We start from the raw sequence: 16782 nt of genomic DNA, 5'->3' as shown, positions 1-16782 counted from the left end.
CAGGCTCCGGACGCGCAGGCTCAGTGGCCATGGCTCACGGGCCCAGCCGCTCCACGGCACGTGGGATCTTCCCGGACCGGGGCACGAACTCGCGTCCCCTGCATCGGCAGGCGGACTCTCAACCACTGCGCCACCAGGGAAGCCCCCTAGTCTGATTTTAAATTAAGTCCTTCTAACAGCTCTGGCCCTTTCTTTACTATTTTTTTCACCTCCTGTCTTTGTGTACTTTCTGTTTTCACCACTTATGACTATTTCCTATTGTTTTGTAACTATTTTAAATGCATTTTAAATTATCAAGTAACTTGAGAAATTTTTGAGGGCAAGATTCCTGTCTTAAATATTATCATAGATAGCAAAGGAACATAATCAGTGCTTAATAAAGACTTCTTGAATTGGACAGTATCAAATTGATCATTTCAACTCCTAAATCTCATAGCCAATCAAAATCATTACAAAACTCATGGATTAACATCATTTAGGGAGCAGGGCAGAGGACCATCTTTGTTTTACATGTCTCTGACTTTGGGCCTTTGTGAGAAGGTCTTTTTCTGAGATTCCACAGGCCCCAGGGGACAATCATGCACCCCCCCCACCAAAAAAAAACAAAAAAAAAAAAAGGAGAAAAGGTTTCCAGTTACAAGTCTGTGTAGTTTACAGCTAAGGTGACTGCCAAGCCAAAGCTGATTTATTCAGGTTTTGATTGGTGAGGGGAGATTTATATATTTTGACATTCAGAAATCCCCTGAGAGGGCTTGTGTGAACAAATAAAAGTGTGTCTAATTATTCAATCCATGTGGCCAAATATTACATACTGGCCTCTTTTTCCTAGAAGATGTGATCTCTTTTTGAGAGAGAGATCACACATCAACACACATCATTTTTACTATTATCTTCTATAATTACCCATTCTAATGTTGGCTAATAAAGCTTACCTGATCTATAAACTATTTCTTTTTATCAGAAAATGAGGAGTGTTTGAGGTCTATCGTACACAAAGGCACTAACGTCTCTGCCAAGGATAAGCCCCACTACTTGTCCTTAGTGGGATTTGCCTAAGTTTACTGTTTTCTGGAAGCAGTGGTGACCATAGATGACCTCCAAGGCTTTTCTGAAAAAAGGGAGAGTGCTTTGAATCTTCTTCCAATCCGTCATAATTAGAGTGGGGGAATTAAAAACATGGATTCGAGCTCCGTGTGGTTGCAGGCGTGGAAATGCTCAGGGCAGCTGCCTTGCTGCGTTCGCCCCATCAGCTGCGTTTCATTAGGGGAAGCATTCACCTTCTAGGGGAGTTTAGGCTGCCTGGCTCTGCCATAGAAGCCTGGCTTCCTGCACAGCATCCTTTAACCCTTCCCTGGAACTGAGATGTCCCTCCCAGGTGCCAGCATCTTCACTCAGAAAGCTGGTTGAATGGAGGGGCCTCAAAGGAAGTTTTCAGCTTGAGCTTTGCCTTTGGCACCAGTGTGCATTGTACAGCAACACCAGGGTGGGCAGGGAATAAGGTGGGGGTTTTTATGCGAATGTTTTGAATGGCAGTAAATGGAGATGCTAATAAGCACATTTGATCTTGACTTCACTGCACATTTGTGGCTGCCCGACTGACAGTTTAGCAGGGGAACATCCTGAGAGACCACTACAGGTACCGCATGCTAGTCCTTACAGAAAAAATGGATAGAAATAAAAATGCTGGAATACACATAACCACTTCATTGGGCATTGCTTTACACTTACACCTCCCTCAAATTTACAATCCTAGGTTACCTTTTTCACATTGTTTCAAGGTTCCCATGAATTCTGCTTCCCCACCACCCACTTTTTTTCCCTTCAGCAGGCATTCAAGGAAAAGGCTAAACAGAATTATCTTAAAATGTGTCACTATATTTAGGGGTTCTAAGGATAAGGAGACAAAGTAGCTCCAGCAGTTTGTTTTACACACTATTTTTAGTTTACCCTTTTCACTTCAATCTCACAGCTAAAAGTTAAGTTCATCATCTACCTGGTGTATGCCAATCTATCTTGGCAGAAATTTAGGTTAAAGTCTGTCTTTGTCTGAATAATTACATTTGTTGAAAGGAGACCCAAATGCTACAATGCTTAGTTACTTCCAAATACAGGGTAAGTTACCAGTGTAGGGTAATTATTGCTCTTATTTTATTCATGGAAACTTAAGTTGGAGTCCCAGTAGAGTCACAAGAACTGTGATGCTTTGGGAAAGTTACCTGGCTTTTCTGGGCACCAATTTGCTTATCTACAAGTATAAAGTCGTGAAGTTGGAGGGTGGATTGAACAAGAGAATTTTCAAGGCCCCTTCTCAATTTCACATTTTATGCTTTCATGGGAAGAGAGACATCTTAAGAAATGCCTATTGTGTCATAATTTTTTAAATCAAGTTTTAAAAAATAGAAGAAATATTAGAAATAGAACTCTTATAACAATTTTTCCTTGTTAATTTAATTGTTTGGTTTAAGCATCCAAGATGCAAGAAGCAAATAGTTTGCAGGGTTCATCAACGTTTGCAAAGAGTCATTGGTTTTTCAGGGCAATTGCATAAGCCCAACATTCTTGCGCTTTCACAGAGCAATTGCTACAACTTCCAAACCCAGTGACCTGCTTTCTCAGGTTGAAATTGATCTTTCCTTTAAGAAAGTGATTCTTGAGTGAAATTTACAGTATTATTTCTTAGAGCACAAATTTTCATTCATTAGACATTAGCTTATTTTATTCACCAAACAGCTGTGGGACACCAACTAAGTCCCCGGGCACTGGGAGAACTGCTAAAGTGAATAAAATCTCCTCTAATCATCTGTAACATTAAGCCAAGAGCCACACATTGGGAGACATAATCATCCAGAAAGTTATAAATCCCCCATTGGCCATTTATACTCTCTATTGATTACTCAGAAGAAGAATACTGAGAATAACTTGAATTGAACATGCCTTTTTACAATTCATGTGTTAAACCCAAGAAGATAGGATGGACTAAAATATAATGAGCAATCTGCGTTGAAGCAATATATCAAAGTGAAAAGAGCAAAGACATTAAAAGAAGTTAGGGAAGTCATCCATGTCTCTAGCCACATGTCTCCATTCAACGGTTTATCCATTTATTTATTCAAAAATATTTATTGAACACCTATTATGTGCCAAATACTGTGCTAAGGAAGAAACTGACAAGAGCTTACATTTTAGAGTAGGGTAATGAGAGCAGGTACTAAGCTAGAGAATGCTTTCTCTTATGATAGCCTGAGATGTGTGAGTACCAGGAGTCAAGGATGTTGTCTTGGATGAAGGATCATATCTTTTGAGATCTGGAGTATGAGTAGAAGTATTCAGGTAAGGATCAGAGTGAGTAGTGAAGCAAAGGAGAGGAGGAGGAGTGTGCCACTCAAAAGAAACAGCAAGCACCAAGGTCAAGAGAAAAGAGAAAGCAGGAAATGGAATTAATTTGGTTTTATCAAAGTGGTGACCTCCAAAGAGTGAAGGAAATATTAGGAAATGGGGCTGTAAATGTAAGCAGAGAAAAGCTTACAGGGTCCAGTAGGGATAGTAGGAAGAAAAAATGATGTGGTTGGATCTGCATATTAAGACAATCACTCAAGCTATAGCATAGAAAAGATATTGAACCCAATGAGACCAACTCAGCAGACTGATGCTAGAACCCAAACAAGAGATGATAAAAACTTGCACTAGGAAAACATCCTTACTCTAGTGATGGTTAAAGTTTGCTGGAGTTACTACCTATACTAACAAGCCTCCTGTTCTTGGTCCCTTAGCCCTTCAGACACTCAAACTCCTAAACATAGCCTACAAGCCTCTGCATCATTTCTCTGAATATTTTTCTAGCTTCACCTTGTGCCATTCTAGTCCCCCTTTTAAAATTAAAACTCCAAGCAGATTTGAGGTTATCTTGTATTAAATCCCCTCCATTTGAAACACCTGGCATGGTTCCTGTGTTTCTGGTTGGACCTTTGATACAGAGCTACTTCTGAAGTGTGGGGACTGGTATTGTATGTGGCAACAAGGAATTTGTTGGGGACTTCGGCAAGAATGATTTCAGTGTAAAAGTGGGGCAAAAGTCAGACTGCTAGGGTTGAAGATATTGAACAGTGATTAAGTCCAGAATGCAAGGATAGTTATTTTCTAGAAGTTTGGCCAAGAAAGAGAGGGGAGAGAGGGCAGGTAGAACAAGGAGGTCTAGCTTTGTGTTGTCAAATACAGTAGCCAATAGTCATATGTAGTTATTGGTCACTTGAATTGTAGTTAGTTTGAATTGAGATGTGCTGTAAGTATGAAACAAACTTAATGGTTTCAGATACTTAGTATTAACAAAAGAAATATTAATATTTTTGTGTTGATTGTATGTTGAAATAGAAATATAATAGGTTCAATAAAAGCATTTTTAAAATTAATTTAATCTATTTCTTTAAAATTGTGTTTAATGTAGTTACTAGGACATTTAAAATGACATATGTGGCTTGGACAGTGCTATACTAGACTAAGATTGAAATAGCCAATAGCATCATAAGATCTCTTTATGTGTTACAGCTTACATGGTACCTGGTTTAAAGAGTTAGACAAGACTTAAAAAATGCAATATGTACATGAAGCAATCTTGCATCAAAAGAAGCATGGGTTAGTCAGAAAAATGCTGATTATTCTGGTACTCATAAAAAAAGTATATAATACTCTATGCTCTGAAGACTCTTAAGAACAAAAGGGATTTGTAGGAGATATGATTAGGTTTGCATTAATAAAATAATGATTGTGGCAGCATTCAAGGTAAAATTGAGAAAGAAGAGAATGAAAGCATGATCAATTCAAGGACTTTAGCAAGAGTCCTGGAGAGAGGTGATGGAGGTCTGAATTAGGGCAGTGTTCGTGGGACTGAGAGGGGAGGAGGCTGTAATGGACATTATGAAAATAGAGTTTTCAGGATTTGAATGATGTTTAAATGTAGAGGTTTAGGGAGAAGTCATACCACCTCTCAGATGGGAAGTACAATGTGGAGTTAGATTGAGCACTCAGGTTTTGAAGAGGTAACATTATCTCCTTTCAAAAAATGTTTGCTTATATTGCTGGTTTGCCAAGGACCAGAGACAACCCTGAGTGCTCTGATGGGGTAGCCAAATCTCCTTATACCAGACATTCTCCTGAAATCCACAAATGGCAGTTCCGGTGGTGATCAAGTCAGATGCAACTATCCCAGCTTTCACCCACAATCAATCGTTTAATCTGAACATCAGCCAGATTCTAATACGATATTACTCTCAAACGATGCTGAACAGCTACAAGCAGTGGAAACTACCCTGGAGGCAGAGGCAGCATGTAAGTGTTCAAGGCCTGGTTCCATCAAAACCAACCATGAAAGTGACATTACCTAGTGGAACCTCAATTCCTTCAACCGTAAAATAAAGATGGAAATATCTGCCATCTGATTGCTTTAAAATTACACAAGGTCATATAAGTGAATGTACTTTATAAAAATGGAAGCTTTACATAAATACATATATAGTGCATTTTTCAGGGCTTCTGTTTCAGATTTACACACAGGTTTTATTCAGTGGAAATATGAACATTTCCAGAAGTGAACTTTAAATGATTAACCCCCTGTACTGTGGGAAAAAGAGACTCTGAGTTAAAGGATCTATTAGTAGGCTTCCAACACTCTCTCCATCCCCATAGTAAATATGTGCTGCTATGCGTGCGCTTGTGTGGCGGGGTGAGTATGTGAGTGTTTCAAAGTGGAGGTATAGACAGAAAGCATCGCAGCTTGTAAAAGATACCCTTGACTGTTTTGCAAAAACAGTTTCTATAATTAACCCCGCTGATCTGTTTATAAACCCCAAAAAGTATAAACACACAGTTGCTTTCATTAATTTTTGATAAGCAGTGAGACTTACAAATATTTTACTTCCAAGCATATGTTATCTGCATTTGGCTTCAGTGGCAGGCATATGCTTTGACATATGATATTCCATCTTGCACCAAATGCACATGACTCACATCTAAAACAATAGCTGAACTACAAGTGGTCATCTCACTGGCTGAGTATCGGGTTCATTTGTATTTGGGGTTCTTCGAATAAGACTTTAAGCAGGGGAGACACACAAATACCTAAATCTGGGACAAGAATTTTACGAATGTTTTTTATCTTATCCATTCTTAAAACAGTAATGGAAATAGTGGGTTGGATGTCTACATAGTATAATTTGTTTGTGAATTTCTTTCCCCTGCAACACCTATTTGTCCTCAAATTATGCCACAGCAATCTGATATGCTGGGCCCTTTCCTGGAAACATAATTGATAAAGTCATTCTTTTGTTTTAAGCAACCCAACCAAGGTGAACACCTTCTACGCATTTAGCACGATGTTTTTTAAAAGGAGCAAAAGATCCAAATGCAACCTGGCAGTTGGAGAGTCAAGATTTACACATAAAACAATGAACAAGCCAGTATTGTCCCTGTATACAAAGTTCTATGTTATTTGATGAAAACTAGTAGATTTACCACCAATCACTGTCAGACTATGAATCCTGGAATACTTGAGGAGTTAAAGGAGATGATAAGAGAGGATCCAATGAGGAGATGGTAACTGAACTGAGTATAAACCACAGGCAAGCTAAGAACTGCCAAAGAGTGGGATAAGGCATTCTGGTTGTAAATCACATCATGAACCAACATGCAAAGGCTGGAATCAGTGTTTGGGTCAATTGCAGGGGGAAGCTGGTATTACCAGGGCGGAAACCTTTGGGGAGGAATGTGTCTGAGTTAAAGTCATCTAGAGACCAGCTCCTAAGGAATATGAGTGATAAGTAGAGATGATAAAAACTGATGGGTAAACATTGGAGTGCTGTGCTGGTTCTTCATCAGGGACTGGTGGGAATAGGACCAGATTATCCTGGGGCAGTGCTCAGTGAAGACTGAAGGCAGAGAATGATGTCATCAAGATGGCACCAGAAGTTATTCCCAAGGTTATTATAACAGAAGTTATTCCCGATGTTATCATAACAGAGGTTATTCTTCACACCCCCTTTACAAGGAGAACAACTAACAGCTATTCATGGATAATTCTAGAGAATTGTCTATGGATAAGACATATACGAGAATTCTAGAACATGGATGTGAGGCTGAAGCACCCCCTGCACCACAGAGACCAAGACAGACTACATTAGAAATTAAGAGGAATGGCTACTTGTTGACTGCATTGCCCCTCCCCCAGGCTGCCCCAGCATCATACTTAAGAGGTCTTTCCCAAGCCTCCAGTTCCTCCAGTGGGAAATGAGAACTGAGGGGTGACATCCAGTCCCCCCAGCATTGTGGGATGCTTCGTGGGAGCCCCTACTCTGGTTTGCTTGCATGGGGATAACAGAGGACTCGGGGGTCTGAATCACTAGGAAACTATGACAGAGACGAGGGGAGGGGCTTCCAACAACAGCACTTGGATCTTGGCAGATGGAGTTCCTACCTGCAGAGCCCAGGTAGGAATCTCAAGCAGCAGCTGTGCTCATCTGTAGAACCAACTCAGTGGCATAGTCTAACCAGGGAACTCAGTGGGGTGTAGGTCTTCCTAATTTGGATCCCCAAATAAGGAGTCTTGCCCATGCTGGAGCCTGGTCTTTGCACACTTAGGCAGAGGAGCTGAGTCATACCCCACCTGCTATGGATTGTAGTTCCCAGTCTCTGAAGACCAGAAATTCTGTTCAGGAAAATTGGGGAGTTGCCCGAAGGGGACCCTCTTAGTCCTGCCCAGGCAGGAGCCTGAGTCATAGCCCCACCTGCTATGGAGCATGACCCCCAGTCCCATCTGACAGGAAAGGCTGGCAAGAACATCTGGAAGCTGCATAACCCAGCAACTCTAGATCCAAGAGGTAGGCAGACCGAGCTGATCACCATCAGAGCAAAGCCAGTGGCCCTATTCAGCCAGGAACTTGGGCCACAGGTTGACTTGAGTCAAGATCACAAACAGGGCATTAGTGGCCTTGGAGCTGCTTCTCCTTCTGCACCTAGATGGGAAACTAATCTGTAACCCACTTATTGATGAATACAGCCTTCAGCCCATCCAAACAGTGAACCTCAATATAGAACACAGGAAGCTGCACAGTCCATCCAACGGCCCTGCTTGCAGTGGCACTTACACAGAGAACACAGCTTGTGGCTTTCCCCATCTCGAAACCGAGCAGGATCCTGTGGGGCTTCTGGGCACAGAAGCCTTTCAGACAGTTGTTAATCAGGGAAGGGAGGGGATACAGAGACAAGGGAGGAGCAACCAAAAAACAATAGTGCAGCCTTGGGGCAGGGTCCTGGTTCCCCCTCAAGGGATACACGTAACAATATCTTTGGGCTCTTCTGCAGAACTAAACCCCCAACAAATGGAAGATGTTAACTACTTGATGAAGCATTCTTCATTCCAGAGAGAAGGTCACAGTTTGATAACCTTGAGAATGAGAGAAGCTCATCAGGAGACCACCTAAAGCCAGATTAAAGGAATGCAGGCCCTGAACACACCCTGATCCTTATCACCACTCCACCCTTGAACCATGGCTATAAAACCCCTCACCAAATCCTCCCCGGCTGGGACACACAATTTTGAGAGGCACAAGCCTACTGTGTTCCCCTTTTGCCTGGCAAAGCAATAACATTATTCTTTTCTACTTCACCTAAAACTCTGTCTCTGAGATTTGATTGGGTACCAGGGCACAGAAGCCGAGTTTTTGGCATCAATCTGCAGAGCAAAACTGGTGGCCTCACATGGCCAGTATATTCAGTGTATGCTCTTGCCAGATTTTGGTCCCCAAACAATGAGCTCTGGAGGCCCTGGGTCCTCTCCTGCTGCCCTGCCAGGACAGGAAAGCCAATTCATAGCTCCATCTACTGCTCAGTATATACCCAGTAGATACTTTTCTTACTTCACTCTAATAATTGAGCACTCAGCATATACCAGGCACTGTGTTAAACCCTTTACAAGTATTACCTCTTGATTTACATATCAATTTAGGAAGTTATTTTTATGCCTGCTGTTTAGATGAGTAAAATGAAGCTTAGAGAGAAGGGCCTGGCCCAAGCCCCCAGGGAGGAGGCAGGATTCCAACCAAGGTCTGCTTGGCACTAAAGCCCAAATGTATAACTAATAGATCATCATCAGATCCAACATCCTCTATTAACATGGGGTGTACACTCACTCTTTGATTCTTTTTATATTCAGTGTTCCTTTATTTTTAAATCTTTTTGCAAATTTTAAAGTAAAATATGCTCATTAAAAAAAAAATCAAGTACAAAGGAAGTAAACCTAGCACAAGGCAAGCATTCTATTTAGTGCTGTGTTCCTCTCACAAATTCTATCCCCTCCCTAGAGGCAACTGATAATAGTAGATTCAAGTGTAGTTTTCCATATCTTTTTTCAATGCTGAGAGCAATCTTTTCTCCCTTAAGGATTCACCCTGCTTTGAATTTGTCTTGATACATCAGTCAGATCCTGTCTTCTCATTTTCTCGTTCCCTTTGGTATGGGTCGAGGAGTTGGGGGAGAGAGCAGGATACTCAAAAAATGATAGCCTATGTAGTAGCTTAAATCTTTCAATAAAGTTTTCTTTTTCTTCTCACCTAGTTTTACAAATATAAACAAACAAATTCACCCTGTACATGAACTTAACTTCAATAAATACCTATTGGGAGCCTATAACTCAAGTGCTGTTATTACAAACAACTATAAAATGATCTGAATCGTCAAAATGTTCATAGCCTATCTCCTAAGGGAGACAAACATACAAAGAAATACATACAATAAATGGAGTATACACATACAAGAATTTGAAATCAGGTAAATAGTATTCCAGTTATTTATTGCAACATAACAAACTACCTCAAAACTCAGTGGCTTTAAACAATTCACCATTGTCTTTCTCATAGTTTTGTGGTTTGAGTTTCAGTGGGGGAGTTCTTGCTTGGAGTCTAAAATTTGGTTGCAGTCATATAATGTGTGCCTCTGTGGTCACCTGATGACTCAACTAGACCGGATATCAAAGTTGGCTTTTTCACTCAATGCCTGGCACCTCAGTGCCCTTCTTGGCAGCATCTCTGTCCAGCAGCATAACCTGGACTTTACCTGGTGGTTCAAAGCTGTGAGAGGGAGGAAGTTGAACTGTCAGGTCACTTAGGGTTGTGCCCATAGGAAATGTGCATCATTTCTGTTGTGTGCTATTAGTCAAAGTCACAGGGCCAGCCCAGGTTCAAGGGAGTGGAGAAGTGGATCCCACCTCCTGATGGGGGAGTAACAATGGCAATGTCCAAACACAAAATTGCACATGGTGGTAGACATTGTTGCAACTGCAATCTGCCACAAGCAGTACAAGGAATGGAATAATTAGTGTTTTGAGAAGAGACAGCATCATGAAAAAGGCAAAAACCGAGCTAAGTTTTAAAGAATAAATCAAAGTTTTAAAGGTAGAAAAGATGAGAAGCAGGTTAGGTGAAGCATATTCCAGATAGAGTATAGATGTTGTCCAAATACATAAAGGACAATACTCAGCAGCAAAATTTCATGTTGAGTTTTGTAGAGATTATAAAGACATTTATTTACTTGCACAGGATTACAATACACAAGGCCAGAGCTTTGGTGAATGCTAGTGGATAGTTAGACATGGATGGAATAGTGAAGAATCTTGTCAACAATACTCAAGTGATAGAGAGTGTGTGGATAGTTCCAAGGAAATGACCAATGGGGTCATGTTTTCTTTCAAGAAATCTCAGGCCAATAGTAGGTTTAATTAAAAAAAAAAAAACACAAAACAAAACAATGAAGGCAAGAGTAGAGGCAAGTAAACTAGCAGAGTGCTACTTGACCTAGAGGTGAAATGCCTTCACTGAATTTGAAGTCAGTTTGCATAGGTTTGAACCCTGGCACTCACATATTTACTGTGTGAGCTTGTGCAGTTTACTTGGCCTCTCTGTGTTTCTTTTTCTTCATTTGAAAAATAGACTAATATACACAGGGTTGTTAGAATGATTACATGAGTTAATCTCTATGAAGCATTTAGAATAGTGCCTGGCATATGGAAAGGTCACGTTTTCTGGATTTATTTTAAACTCATAAATCACCAGGCTTCTGTAATGGCAGCTTACCACATACCTGCCACAGGAGCTCATTTAATTCCTTTAACAACCTAGCGAGGTAAGTACCTTATCAGCCCCTTTGACAAATGAGGACAGTGAGACATAGAGAACCATGTAACTTTCCCAAGGTCAACCATATGCAGTGGGGACCACATTTGGCAGAGAGAGAATGACATCAAAAAAATGTAGGAGTGGAATCAGTTTTCTATTCTAGACTCTGTATTTTCAAAACAGAGAATCCATCTATTTCTACTTTGAGAACCAAAACATTTTTTGTAGTGATGATGATTGTTATTTTTTAAAACATTATCTCTCAACAAAATTATTTTAATTTTTCTCTGAGTATAAGGCTCACAAGTTGCTAAAAATTAAATTTATTCAGAACCAGGAATCACCATTTGCTTAGACAGGGAGACCAATTAGACTTATTTGTCCGATGGAAAATAACTGATGGATCAACTTTGCAGGAAGCATCAGAGCTCGAGTTTGCCTTTTCTTTGTTAGTGACCCAGAAAAATACTTCTGTGATTTGGCCTAGTAGTTTCTCCTATTCAACTGTCTCTAATGGTCAGGCAACTAACATACCCCTCCCAGAAGACGCAGCCTGGAGTAAAAGAATCAGAATTTGCATACCTGAGTATGGAAGTGATAGGTGACTTGAGAGAGTGCGACTTCCTTCAAGGCAATGTGCTATTAGTTTTCATTTCCCTCTTTCTTCAGCTGTTATTTTGTATCCTGCCATGATGCAGAAGACACTTGAGTGAGAGCAGGAATAAAGCTTCAGAAGACACCTCTACTGAAAGGAGAGAAAGAAGGAAAGTAGGAGGGAAGGAAGGAAAGGAAAAATAGGAAAGAAGGAAGGAAGGAAGGAAGGAAAGAAAGAAGAAAGAAAGAAAGAAAAGAAAAGAGAAAAAAAGGAAGAAAAACATTAAAAGATAAAAGAAACACATCTGTGCTGACAACAAGCCTTCGTGAAGTAAACACTTCTCTTTTTCTCTCTTTGAGACAAGTTTTGTGGGACACATTGAAACGACATGATCAGAAACCTTTCAGGCTCACAGGGGCGGCTGTGAAGTTGGGGCAGGACGGGCACTGTGACTGTCCCCTTAACCGTCCTGCTGCTGCTCAAGGCTCTCACTCCCGTTATATCCACTGGGGAAGGAATCTGTGGGAAACTCGTCGCCTTCCTTTCACTGGGCCTCCAACCAACTGCTTCACTAGCTCTTTTATTTGATCAATACTGCGCCCTTAAGACTCAGCTGGAAGGTTGGCTTTCATTCAAAACAGCTTGGAAACCATGGGAATCAAATTGGCTCAAAATTCTTCCCTCGACTGAAAGGAAAAAACAAGAAACAAAAAAACCCCACAAACCTTCCTTTTTCATTATTTCCCTTTTCTTTTGTTTTATTCTAACCAGATGGATTCAGTGAGCAGAACCCAAAAAAACTATAAAGTAAAATTGCACCTTTCTTTACGATGGGAAGTCTATTGCCGGAGCCACGGAGGAAGAGGAATTCCTCTGCTCCAATATTTAGGTTCCAACTGGCCCCTGGGGAGAAAGCATCCTCGTCCTCATCAGCGGCTACCTCTTTCACCATGCAGAGGGCACGATGCAGGATGAAATACCAGAGGCTTTTTCTGGCCACATTCCCTTTCTTTCAAAAGCTTGGTTTTGATAAATGACTCACATAGGCCCAATAAAGGAAACACAATCCTCCTCCTTCCCTGAAGTCAGGAAAATTGAATTACTTTAGGATAACTCAGAATTATGATCCTCACTTCTGGGGCCACTCAAACCAGGAAACTGGGTTCTTGGCAATGGAATTGAATTCCCAGTTTTACTCTTTTGGACACTGTGTCCCAAGCCACGGAAAATGTCGGGATCTGTTTCTTAGAGGTTGGGGCAGAGAAGATGGAGGGGCCAAGAGCCAAAAGAGCCACAGAAGAGATGACATGACTAACTTGAGTGCAATTCAGGGGCATTGGCTTTAGCAACGCTGAACATATTGGTCATGGTGTTTCTCACAGGTTGAGTGTCAAGGCTTAATGAGGGAGGTCATTTTCTGTATTGATGCCGGAGACACCAAAGCATGGTCTAGGGCAGGAAAAAGGAACTGGCAGGAAAAAAAAAAAAAAAAAAAAAAAAGGCAGGGGAGAGGAGATGTCGTGTGACCCTGCTTGAGCTCAGATATGGTCCTAATGGGAAGTTGGAGAAGTTGTTGGAAACGAGAGGAGGAACTGGCTTACCCACACCAAGTGATGCTTCAATAAGGAGGCTGGGCACCTGGTATTTAACTTACACTCAGGGCCAGGTTCATTCACTTGACACCTGCTTAACACACTCATAGACTTCCAAAATTCTAGTCCAGGGTAGGAAAATTCCACCAGAATTATCCCTGGGCCTAAAGTGGCTAAACATGTCAATCGCCAGTGCAGGCAAGAAGAGACAGACAGAGACATCTAGATTCATTTTTCCACAATTTTATAATGAAACCTCTGGCAAAGTACTAGATTAAGGGACTGTTATGAATCCCTAGTTTTAACCTCATTAGATACTTTTGGAGAACGAGACCTGTTTCAGAGCCAAAAGCGTATCTGTATTTGCTCTTCTGACAAATCCCAGTTTTACATTCTGTTGAGCAGAAATCGAAGGAGAAACATGTTAATCCTTCTTCTGTCTAGGTTTTTTGGTCAGTCAAGCACTGTCCATTTTTATAACTGGTTTTAAGAGGCCCACTCTTAAAACAAACTTTGACAACTTCGTTGGAGACCCTCACAGGGGATTCCAGAAAGTTAAGAGAAAGAAGGAGGAAACATACTTTTGATGAATGGTGCTCTGTATGGAAAGACCATCCTTTTCAGGAGAGCTGTCTGCTTGAGTTAGAGGAGCTGAAAGCATCACAAGGCCAGCTAGACACCTCACCAGGCCTGGCGGTCGCTGGACAGGCACTCAGGCACTCAGCCAGCTAATCTAACAGCCTTGGAGGTGACTAAGATTTCTTTCTGTGGCTGGTGAGCCTTGGAGACTAGGCCTCCTGTGACTCATGTGTGTGGGTGGATGGAGAAGCAGAGTGCCAGAGACACTTCATAAGAGAGATCTGGAAGGAAGACGCCACAGGCTCAAGGAGCAGAGGAAATGCTTTTTTCTTCAGTGGGAAGCCTGCAATTGGGACTTTAAAATCAGCAGCTTCATTCTGAACAGCCTGGGGTGCAATCCTGGAAATGGTTAAGTTCTTTGGAAGCAGGGGTTTCAAAAATAAGGTGAAGAGCCACACCACAGACGTGATCAGTCATGACCAATGGCTTCTTTCATGAGGGACTATAAGACTTGGCAACTGTCCACACATATCTCTGAGGTGACATGAAGCTTACATAGCTCATTCCTGAACACACTTTTCAAAAGATCTTTATTGGGCACTTATCATGAGCCTGGTTAAAGTAAGGAAGGAAAATTATGAACGATACAGCATAGTCAAGGTCAGACACAAAAATCCTTTTCCTAATGTTTGATAGAGAATCCCGGCCTACAACTTAAATTTACTCTTTAAAGTGGATTGTGAATAAAATTTAAACTTGGTTAGAACAAATTTTAGGCTTTGAATTATGTCTTTTTGCAGAAAAAATCCTCATTACTTCAATTTCTCTAAGGAATGTTCATACATCCTCTCCAAAGTTAGTTACAATCCGGACAATTTAAGTATGGTGTGGATTATTTTTTCAATAAAAAAGAAAAAAATTCCTGAATTTCTCTGACCCTGGACATAATTTTTCACAAAAATTTTTGAGTACCCTATATATGTCGGTTAAAATAGTAAAGAGTACGTAAAATACAGAGTCATCTAAACTCTATGCCAGAAAGAAGACATTCTATTTTCAAGGACTTAATTCCTTCTCCTTTATATTTGTAAAGAATTCCACAGCTTAAGAAATGCTTTAATGCATCATTATCATATTATCTTTTACGAGGACTTAGTATGTACCAGACCATGCCTTAATTAATTTATGTACATTACCTCCCTAAAGCCACACAACCACTCCTTGAGTGGTTACTACTATATCCCCAATTTCCAGATGAAAATAAAAATCTGAGATCCAGAAAAGGCTTAAAAGAGAATGAGATATAAAGATAGGGGAGCACAGCCAGTGCTCTTTTCCACATATTACAGTTTCCAGAAAATGACTGATGTACTTAGTCAGTAAAGATAAATCATGAAATTGGTAGTTGCTCACTTGGGAACATTTCTAGCCTGAAAGGGCTAAAGGAAATCCCATCTGGCTAAGAGTAATCTTCTAACAACATAAAAACAGGTATTGAAGAAGAAAACCACTGCTTAACTATTGTGGTTGCCTACCATCAGTTTCCTGAACTCCCCCAGGACATACAATTTCAATCACCCATCTAATGCTTAGCAGAGGATTACTCATTTATTTATACAGATAACCCATATAATCACATACATTTTAGCCATAATCTTCATGAGGTTGGAGACTATGTCAGCTTCTAGTCACACAAACAGCAGGGGCTCAAGTCATCCATTCATGTATATATTTATTCACAACAACCACCAAAATCTGCCCATTCCTTTAATAAATATTGATTTCTTGTTCTGCACCAGGAAATCTCCTATATGTTAGGGATTTCTAGTAAAAAAGACAAAATTCTTATTCAAGAAGAAGAGAAATCCAAGCAAGGGAAACAGCAAAGCCAGAACCCCCGAGGTTGGAGATAAGCTATGTGTGGAACAAAACCGAACAGAAAGGAAGTGAGCATGGAAGCAGGGAAATAAAGTAGGAGGTTGTTACAGTTATTACAGAGAGACATTTGCTGTCTTCCCCTATGGAAAGAGAGATGGCAAGATTTGGGCATAATTTTCAGATCTAAATCAAGGTAACTAGCTGATAGTGTGAGTGTAATGGTAGCTTCTAAGGTTTTTAAGCAGCTAGCCAAAAGCTGTTGTCATTTGCTAAAAGGAGGAGCAGGCTTCCTGTGGAGTGGAGGAGACCAAGGGTTCTCTGTGGACCATGGTAAGCACGAGATGCTTATTGTATTAGCAATGACATACGGGCCATTGGATGTATATGTCTGGTACCCAACACTGAAGTCACAAAGATGAATAAGCATAGTCTGTAATCTCAATGACCTCACAATCTAATGTGCTTTGCTGGAAATACTTTTGGCTACTGGAAACAGAGCTCTTGTTTCTTGACTAGTCAGTTATCTTCATGAGGGCAGGGATATTATTTTATCCATCTCTGCAATTCCATTCTTTAACACGTAGTGGATGCCCATTATATTTTTGTTAAGTTGGGCTGAACATAATCAGTTCAAGCAGAGAACCACTGGGCCAGCACATCAATAAATGCATGGACAGAGCAAAGATAATACAAGGTATATCTTCTGCTTTCCAGGGGCATAAACCTTAGATGAGGCAATAGTACATTCTTGAAAACTAAAACTTGAGAAAGCATATGCTATGCTTTGCATAGATGAGAGACTTGTAGGGCATGAGATACTCTTCAGGTATCTGATGGTTGGGGGGGTCAGGGAAGGTGTCAAGGAAGCATAAATCCAGGTCTGAGCATTGCCAGGTAAGTAGGATTCAGAGGATTGATGATAAGTTGCATGATAGCATGTACCATATCACATTTTTATAAACTTAGCCAGTATAGGATATCA

At 40.7% G+C, this 16782-nt stretch overlaps 1 long non-coding RNA gene across 1 annotated transcript in view; it reads right to left on the bottom strand.

Annotated features, from left to right (window-relative positions):
• Positions 1-13966, bottom strand: part of LOC102978545 (uncharacterized) — a 42289-nt gene extending 28323 nt beyond the window's left edge. The window contains exons 1-2 of the long non-coding RNA XR_002890474.2: positions 13925-13966; positions 11739-11840 (exon numbers count right to left, since the gene is read on the bottom strand). This is a non-coding gene — a long non-coding RNA (uncharacterized lncRNA). The remainder of the gene's footprint in view (positions 1-11738; positions 11841-13924) is intronic.
• Positions 13967-16782: the final 2816 nt, after the last annotated feature.

The sequence above is a fragment of the Physeter macrocephalus genome, chromosome 1, assembly GCF_002837175.3.
Source record: "Physeter macrocephalus isolate SW-GA chromosome 1, ASM283717v5, whole genome shotgun sequence".
Classification (NCBI taxonomy): domain Eukaryota; kingdom Metazoa; phylum Chordata; class Mammalia; order Artiodactyla; family Physeteridae; genus Physeter; species Physeter macrocephalus.
This window is presented reverse-complemented; position numbering and strand designations above follow the sequence as displayed.